Source organism: Calliopsis andreniformis, unplaced genomic scaffold, assembly GCF_051401765.1.
Source record: "Calliopsis andreniformis isolate RMS-2024a unplaced genomic scaffold, iyCalAndr_principal scaffold0393, whole genome shotgun sequence".
In the NCBI taxonomy this organism is placed as follows: domain Eukaryota; kingdom Metazoa; phylum Arthropoda; class Insecta; order Hymenoptera; family Andrenidae; genus Calliopsis; species Calliopsis andreniformis.
In genome coordinates this window covers 182-10,000 of record NW_027480802.1, presented here as the reverse complement: position 1 = coordinate 10,000, position 9,819 = coordinate 182, and the positions used below count along the sequence as shown (strand labels likewise).

The 9,819-nt window shown below is 45.5% G+C and overlaps 1 pseudogene; it reads right to left on the bottom strand.

Annotated features, from left to right (window-relative positions):
* Window positions 1-9,239, bottom strand: part of LOC143187862 (large subunit ribosomal RNA) — an 11,265-nt pseudogene extending 2,026 nt beyond the window's left edge.
* Between the last annotated feature and the right edge of the window lie 580 nt (window positions 9,240-9,819).

Genomic DNA, 9,819 nt, shown 5'->3' with positions numbered 1-9,819 from the left:
TCCCAACGTTGTTGCCAGAGATTAAGCATTTCCTCGTGTATATCCTCCGATATTTGATTTATTTGTGCCTCATTTCCACCTGCAATACTCTGATATTGGAGATTCCCAAATGCGAAGTCCTCATTTTGTCTTAGGTGGTACAGTGCTCTTCTCTTCCCCAAAAGTAGCTCTATTGGGGGTGTTGCCGTTACTACAGCTATTGCGTCTGTGGAGACTGTTCTGTATGCCTTAGATACACGCAGCAGCGCGTATCTTTGCGTACTTTGCAGTCTCTTTATATGACATGAGCTCAACTTTTCTGACCATGCAGCAGCACCATATGTGATGATGGGGACGAACACTCCTTTATACAGTGTTCCCAGTGTCTTACTGTTTAATCCCCAGTTTGCTTTGGCAACTTGTGCTAAATCGTTGAAAATCTTTTTCGCCTTTTCGCAGATGTAATTAATGTGTGTTGACACATTTAATCTGAGCCCGAACTTGATCCCGAGGTATTTCACCGTTTCCGCATTCTTCATTGAAGATTCCTGAAGTCTGATCGTCGGTGGTCTTCCAAAATTCAGAAAGCCTTTTACTAAGAGCATTTCCGATTTGGAGGCCGAAATTTCCAACTTCTGTTCGTTTGTCCATTGCAGTATTATTGCAGTTGCAGCGTTTGCTTTCCGTTCTATCTCTAGCCTTGAGTTACCCCTAATGACAACGGCAAGGTCATCAGCATATGCAATTACGTCATATGCTTCTGCCGCTAGCAGTGATAGCAACTCATCAAAAACGAGATTCCATAATTGAGGGCCGAGTATCGATCCTTGTGGGCATCCTTTATTAGCTGTCTTCTTGATAAATGTGTACTCTGATGACATTTGTACTGTACGTTCAGACAGGTAGCTCTGCGTTAACTTGTATAGATTCTTTGGACATTCCCTTTGCTTTAGATTACGTAGTATGCTAGGCCACCAGACGTTATCGAAAGCTCCGGTAATGTCAAAGAGCAGTACGTATGCATATTTTTCTCTTGTGTTGTTGACAATTCGTTTCAGTTCCATAACTGCATTTTCGGTTGACCTTCCTTTACGGAATCCAAACTGTCTATTGGATGCACAGTCATGTTCACTGAATATGCTGTACATACGCTTAGCCATTAGCTTCTCTAGGATCCTTCCAAGTGCCGGAAGCAGGGTAATTGGTCTGTAAGTAGATAGGGACAGCTAGTGTCGTTTGAACTCAAGATTGGCACCGAGTGCGGTTCATCGGCGAGGCTTTCGCCTATTCCGGAGATGTTGGAGAACGATTACCACTACCAAGAGGACTGAACCGGAAAAACCCCCCCGTCACCCTTTCAGGATCATCCGAGGAGTAGACCGTCCCATGTGGGACACGACCCTTTGGCCGTCTCCCCTACACCCCTCCGCTCAGCGTAACACAATACAAGGAGCATCGATTTGTAGGGATGACGTTACCAGCGGGGACCACGAGGAGGCGGGTCGTCAGCAGAAGGCTCGGTCTCTTGCGGGCTCCTGTGACAGGGATTACCTAAGAACCCCTGCCACAGGAGAATTGATGCCACAGCAACACACTGTTGTGAAACAACAGTGCCCGCGATGTTGCTGTGGCCCAGTAGATAGGGACAGAGGGAATCTCGTTAATCCATTCATGCGCGTCACTAATTAGATGACGAGGCATTTGGCTATTCCTATGTCTTATGCTCAAAAGAACAGTATAACACACTTCCGAGGTACCCCCTCGTAAGGTAAAAGTTAAAATTTAAAATTGAGATTCAGTAAAATAAATAAAAGTGAAGAAGGAGAAAAAAAAAAAAAAAAAAGAAAAAAAAAAAAAAAAAAAAAGTAAAGGGAAAGAGAAATTTTGTCATCAATAGGGATGTCTTAAAACATTGACTAAGTGTCAATTTATCATATTGTCAGGGTAAAATAAAAAAAAAAAAGACTAGATATTGTTGTATAATATAAAATATTTGTGGTTAAAATGATAAGATTATAATGAGAAGTCAATTTCCTAACTAAGGTTAAAGTTAAAATTTCTTTTATTTTGAGATTTACGTTGGCTCATCGTAATCGATAAATATATTCGCTATTTCAATAGAAGCACGTAATGCTATAAGTGAGATTGTCTTTATATCTTTTTCTTTCATACCTAACAGTTTTAAATTAAGCCTAGTGTCAGGGGGTATTGCGCCTCTGCACCCCACCACTATCGGTAACACTTTACATTCTTGGCAGTTGTATTTTCGTTTGACCTCTTCAAGAATTTTAATATATTTATTAATCTTTTCTTCATGAGCTTGTTTTAGGTAATTCCGACTCTCAAAGCGGACGGTAACGTCGACTATGAGACACCTCGCCTCATTTTTTATTATGAGGTCCGGCTTATAAGAATTACTCTGTACAATGATTTGAGGTTCAACGGTTACAGTGTTATTTTGAGCCAATTTATCAGCCAGGAATGTTTTTATTTCGTCGTGTCTATTAATTCTAAGTGATTTGGTATGTATGCATAGTCCTAGTATATGCCCCAGTGTCTCTGGTTGGCATTTGCACCTCCTACATGTAGTGCTAACATCTTTTTTCGCTCTTGCTAGGACCACTCTCGTTCCGAAGGTATTAGTTCGGAGTCTTATTGCATCAATAAATCTAGACGGCTTCAACAGGTGTTGTTCTTTGAGCCAACAATTCCCAGTCTTATCTTGCGCGAAATCGGAGACGCCATGTCCTTGGCTTTTTAATTCCTGCCACTGTCTTATATGATCCTTTTTTAATCGTACTTTGGCCTTTTCAAGATCTTCAAGTGTAACAGGCCAATTAATGCGTAAGGAGTTGGCCGTCTTTTTTAATTTAGCTTCAGAGCCTTCGTTTATAATGCTTGAAACCGCAGGGTCCACGGAGCTCTTCATCTTGAGTGCGCTCTTTAATATTGCTATTTTAACTATGTACTCAAAGCGAGGCAAACCTAATCCGCCATTAGCTTTCGGGGTATAGAAGAAGCCCGTAGCTGTTGAAGGAACTAGATGGAGTATTTCCTTCATTTGTTGCCTGATTTCGCTGTCCAGGAGTTTAAGCACACAGTCAGCAGGAGGATATATTAATAGACCGTAAATTAGGCGCGGCAGTATAAAATTTGTTAACAGGTCTATTTTTTGTTGCGGTTTCAGTGCAAGACCTCTAATACGCTTAATTATAGTAATTACTTCGGGGACAATTATTCCTTGGGTTAAGCCCTTCCAGGGTCCCATTTTTGCACCGAGATACTTGAACATATCGTCTGGTTGCACTGCGGGTATATATCCTTCATTGGCTATATTTAATTTAGCGTCACTTATATACCAGGTATCTTTTTTCGCTAAAATTTGGAAGGATTGGCACTTTTTGGTGGACAATTTCATACCTAATGTATTGAGGAATTCGGTGATTATATCGAGTTGTTTTTGAGCGTCTTCTTTGTCTTTGCCTAGTAAGACCACGTCATCGGCAAAAGCAAGGGCAGGCAGTTTAGTATGATCATTAATTTTAATGCCATCAGTTTCTTCTTCAATTTTATCTAAAATGCGCTCGATACCTAAATTAAAGAGCAAAGGGGATAGAGGATCACCCTGTTTGACGCCTCTCATTATTCTAATAGTTACTGCCTGTTTGTTTGCGGCCCTAATGTTAGTAGTGCAATTTGCATACATATTTTTAATTAATTGCACTACATGTTCCGGAATTCCTTTCCGTTTGAGGCTTGGCTCTAATAAAGTGTGAGGAAGTGTATCAAAGGCCTTAGTAATGTCTAAAATTGTAAAAACTCCTCCACTAGTAACTTTACTCCTTTTGATAGCCATATCTAATAGTGCCGTATTATATTTGCAACCATTCTCGCTTGTAAAACCTTTTTGCCGGAGGTTTTGTACGATGACACTACGCAGACGATTATCGATGATAGCTGAGAACATTCTACTTAGGATCGAACTAATAGTTATTGGTCGCCAATTTTCCACTTTATTCAAATCACTGCCTACTTTGGGGATCAGTGTGGTTCGATTTTGGCACCAAGCAGATGGAAATATTTTCTTTAAGCATAGTATGTTATAGAGCTTAGCAAGGATAGAATTTATGCCCAGTTTCTGCATATGCCTTTTTCGGATGCCGTCTGGGCCTCCAGCAGTTTTGTTGCTTAATTTCTTGACTCTATTCGCCACTTCGTTAGGTGTTATAGGGTATAAGATGTCAAGCACATTCATTGGCTGCCGCATATTAGCATCTGCTGGTATATAAGGCCCAGGCGTTTCCCAGAGCTCGGTATATAGTTTCCTAACGTGCTCAGCAACTGGGGGCTGTATTGGTGGATCTATGAGGGAGGGATCACCTTTCATGATTATATCTGCGAGTTTCTTCGGGCATTCCCTATACAGATCCTGACATCGAGCGTATCGGTATCTCTTGCGACTATTACTGTTCGTGACATTTTTATTCCTTCTGCTGCTATTTTTATTAGTTGTGTTTACACGGATATTGTTTTTATTTGCATGGCTGCTATTGTTACACTTATCTTTATTTATATTTTTGTTTATATTTGGGTCTTTGTTATTTTTATTTTTATTGGTACCTCTACTGGTCGCATGTTTAGGTTTTATAGTGTCGCTGTTTTTGCTTCCTAGCAGAAATTCTGCTAGTGTCTCAGCTACGAAGGAGTCAATTTTAATTTTTAATTGCTCCTCGTTGTTTTTATTGATAGACCATATATTGTGAAGTACGCTATGTAAATACTTAATGGTTTCGGGGATATTATTTTGATCTTCAATTGCTGCTACCATTTGACTTTCCCATTCATCATAGTGGGTGCGGTTATCTGATTCTATTTGTTCCCGCGTACACTCCTCTAATCGATTGATAATAGGACCCAAATCTTGTGCGTCTACGTATTCATCGTCCGAAGAATCAACTAGCGACCCGATTTTATCTGTGTCTTGTTCTATGTTTTTAAAATGATTTTTATTCGCGTATTTATCCGTATCTTTGTTTTTATCTGCGTCTTTATCCGTGTCTTGATTCTCTGCCGCGTTTTTATCCGTGTTTTTATCTAGGTTCTTATCCGCGTATTTATTCGTGATCTTTTCTTGGTTTTTATCCGCGTATTTATTCGTACTGCTTTCTTGGTTTTTATCCGCGTATTTATTCGTAATGTTTTCTTGGTTTTTATCCGCGTATTTATTCGTGCCTTCCGTTAAGCTTTCGCAGTTTTCAATATCCATTTCGACATTTTCTTCACACACACAGCTTGAGTCGCTATTTTCATTGTTTTTTGACCCTAAACTCTTATCGGATTTTTTATTTATATCTCTTCGTTTATCACTAATTTGTTTTAAGGTTTTATTGGTTATGTGTTTCCTTATTTGCACGTTAATATGCTTATAATTACAATATTTAATTTCTAATTCTTTTAACAATTTAATTTCCTCTGGAGTCCATATGCGCCTCGGATTCCCCCGCATGACTTCCACTACTTGACTTTTACTTGCATGGCTTGTTTTATTTTGATCTTCGTGGCGTTTTTTATTTCTCAAGGCCGGGTGAGCGTGCCTTTCGTGTTGAGATCGTCCAATTTGTGTATCAAATGCCATTGGACAAATGTCGCACCTAAAACGCCTCGAGCTAGGATCATCTATTGGAGCACCTTTACATTTAGCATAATGGCATCTTACATTATGTAACTTAGGGAACTTCCGATTACATTTTAGACATAGCCAACCAATTTCTCGCGACAGGTGATGTGCCTTTAAGTGTTTCTCTAAGTCTCCTGGATTTAAGAAGGAGAAATTGCGGTTTTCCTCTTCTGCACAGATTGGGCAGATCATAGTGTCGTCCGATTGAGGGAAGCCTACTAGCGTCATATGTGTTTCATGTACCGTGGATATAGCCGATTCGTCAACAAAGGTCCCCTCCTGAGCGGATTGTTCCGCCACAGTGCTCCCGGGACCTGGTAGCACTGTGTCCGAGGCTTCATTTTGAGTCGCCATTTTTGTTTCTTAATTGTGGAATGAGAGGTTCCTTTTTTTGAATCCGATTGTGAACCAATTCGTGTCCGAGAATATGCCTGTAGTCGTCTTAAGGAGCAGCCCGACGTTTAAAACGTTATTAGATCTATGACTATATAGATGTATACTTAGCTTCACAGGACCATCCTGTTGTCGGAAAACCGATTTAAATGAGGATATCTGTTACGAGGGCTATTAATAAGAAGCTCCATTAACGGGGGTTTTCTGCCCGTGATGTAGGGACCGTCTGCCACCCCACGCGAGCGTGAGGGCCCAGCGGGACCACGAGGAGGTCGTCCCTGTTAGGGTGGGAGAGGCTAAGGGCCACTAGGACCTGTATTACGCATCACCACCCCCCGCAACCATGACTCTACTGCCCATCGCACCAGCGCTTCGTGCGACCGACAAGAGAGTCATAGTTACTCCCGCCGTTTACCCGCGCTTTTTTGAATTTCTTCACGTTGACATTCAGAGCACTGGGCAGAAATCACATTGCGTCAACACCCGCGGGGGCCATCGCAATGCTTTGTTTTAATTAGACAGTCGGATTCCCCTGGTCCGTGCCAGTTCTGAGCCGAGCGTTGAATGGCGGCCGAAGAAACGACACGCGACGGCTGAACCGACGCGGAAGCCTCGCAGCAAGGAAGATCCGCGGGAGGCCAAGGCACGGGACCGAGTTCGGATCCCAGGACGTCGACCGAAGTCTAAGACCCTTCACCTCGCCCAGGCCCGGCACGTCAGCCAGACCCGCTTCCCGACCAAGCCCGACACGCCCCGCTCCTCAGAGCCAATCCTTATTCCGAAGTTACGGATCCAATTTGCCGACTTCCCTTACCTACATTAATCTATCGACTAGAGGCTCTTGACCTTGGAGACCTGCTGCGGATATGGGTACGAACCGGCGCGAGACCTCCCGTGGCCCTCTCCTGGATTTTCAAGGTCCGAGGGGAATATCCAGACACCGCAGCAACTGCGGTGCTCTTCGCGTTCCGAACCCTATCTCCTTGCTAGAAGCTTCCAGGGAACTCGAACGCTTATACAGAAAAGAAAACTCTTCCCAGATCTCCCGACGGCTTCTCCAGGTCATTTTGGGTTACCCCGACGAACACTCAATGAGGGCCCGGATGTTAAACAGTTCCGCTGCCGGGTTCCGGAATAGCAACCGGATTCCCTTTCGCCCAACGTGTGTGTGTCTCTTTTTTCTTATCTTTCAATTTATCTCTTTGTATAATAATATGTTTGCAGACATTGATTTTAGGACACCACATTTGCATAGGATTTCTCTTAGGGCTTAGGATCGACTGACTCGTGTGCAACGGCTGTTCACACGAAACCCTTCTCCACGTCAGTCCTCCAGGGTCTCGCTAGAGTATTTGCTACTACCACCAAGATCTGCACCGACGGCGGCTCCAGGCAGGCTCACGCCCAGACCCTTCTGCGCACACCGCCGCGACCCTCCTACTCGTCAGGGCTTCATGGAGGACGGTCACCAGTAATGGCACCGTCCCTCCCCACTTGCCGCTGACGGCAGAGTATAGGCGCGACGCTTCAGCGCCATCCATTTTCAGGGCTAGTTGCTTCGGCAGGTGAGTTGTTACACACTCCTTAGCGGATTCCGACTTCCATGGCCACCGTCCTGCTGTCTTAAGCAACCAACGCCTTTCATGGTATCCCATAAACGTCGACTTAGGCGCCTTAACTCTGCGTTTGGTTCATCCCACAGCGCCAGTTCTGCTTACCAAAATTGGCCCACTTGGCACTCTAATCCGAAATCTCGTGGCTTCAATGAACCAAGCAAGCCAGAGATCTCACCCATTTAAAGTTTGAGAATAGGTTGAGGTCGTTTCGGCCCCAAGGCCTCTAATCATTCGCTTTACCAGATGAGACTCGACGCGTCCCCGAAGGAACGGAGGAGTGAGTGCCAGCTATCCTGAGGGAAACTTCGGAGGGAACCAGCTACTAGATGGTTCGATTAGTCTTTCGCCCCTATACCTAGTTCCAGCGATCGATTTGCACGTCAGAATCGCTACGGACCTCCATCAGGGTTTCCCCTGACTTCGTCCTGACCAGGCATAGTTCACCATCTTTCGGGTACCAACGTGTACGCTCTAGGTGCGCCTCTTCTCGCAATGAGAACGAGACGCCCCGGGAGTGCGGAGCACTATGCAGCGCCCATCCTCCCTCGGCCGACGCAAAGGACGACCTTCACTTTCATTTCGCCTTTAGGTTTACTCATCCCAATGACTCGCGCACATGTTAGGCTCCTTGGTCCGTGTTTCAAGACGGGTCCTGAGAGTACCCAAAGCAATAGCGCCGCCGACAGGTAATTCAAAGCTTGGCCAGTCCGAGGGCTCCGCCGGCTAACAGCTGGCCAGGCCCGTGAACGGGAAAGACGTCCGTACCACAGGGCAAACAAAGCTGACCGAGCTTGCGGCGGGCCTGACGCACCGTTCGAATGAGAAGACTGGTTGCGGCCCGATACCATCTGGGGGAACACCGTCGCGCAGCCGGTCGGGTCACCGAGGGTCCGTCGCGCACGCACAAGGCGACGCAACGGTCTAACCGCCCGGGCCGTAGACCGACACGCAACGGGTCGCGACGTCCTACTAGGGGAGAAGTGCACGTCTACGTAGCCGGAACGTTCGCCGTTGGCCGTAACATCCGTGCGCCCTCCTTGCGGAAAAGCGACGGACACCCCTTTCGGGGTTTCGCGCACCAACGGGAGCCAGCATTTGTCGACGATGAATCTCCCCTTTCGAACTTTTGGGTTTCTCAGGTTTACCCCTGAACGGTTTCACGTACTCTTGAACTCTCTCTTCAAAGTTCTTTTCAACTTTCCCTCACGGTACTTGTTCGCTATCGGTCTCGTGGTTGTATTTAGCCTTAGATGGAGTTTACCACCCACTTAGGGCTGCATTCTCAAGCAACCCGACTCTAAGGAGAGACCCTCCCGAGACGCGCACCGGTCGCTACGGGCCTGGCACCCTCTATGGGTAAATGGCCCCATTCAAGATGGACTTGGACGCGATGCAACGTCACGGGATAAACGGATCCTCCCGAACACTACATTTCCCTGCGGCAGTACCGCGGGATTCAGTGCTGGGCTCTTTCCTGTTCGCTCGCCGCTACTAAGGAAATCCTTGTTAGTTTCTTTTCCTCCGCTTAGTAATATGCTTAAATTCAGCGGGTAATCTCGCCTACTCTGAGGTCGTCGTATACGTGTTAAATATATCACACACGTAGAGTGATATATTTTATATATGTGTAAAAATGACGAAAGAAGCTGTGGCGTAATCCTCGTACAACGGGGGCACACAACCGAGAGAAGCGGACCAGGCAGAGTGTGTGAACGAATGTTACGAGAAATGGGAAATGAGAGAGAGACTTGAGATCATGTTCGATGCGTCGTCCCAACTTCGCCGTGTGCCTTCGGAATATGTTGTCGTAACGCAACAGCAGCGTTTCCAAAGGTAAGGAAGCTCCTCGTAATTCGCCAGAAGTGATCAGCGGAAAGTAAGTCACATCGTCCTTAATGCGCCACACCAAAGCATCTTCGCGTCTCGTTTAATTCGATCTAAAGGAGAGAGACTCTCGCCAGGCGACTGCCGGTATGGTTTAACGCCCGTCCGCTTGCTTTTTGTATAGCTTTCGTGGACTGGACGACCGGACTTGACGCGCGGTCTCTCTCGGCGATCGACTAACGCGAAGACATGGGGCGACCGGACGCTGCTACCTTTCCACCTCCTCCTTCTAGGAGAGAAGTCATCCCTATGTGATGAGTCATATATATG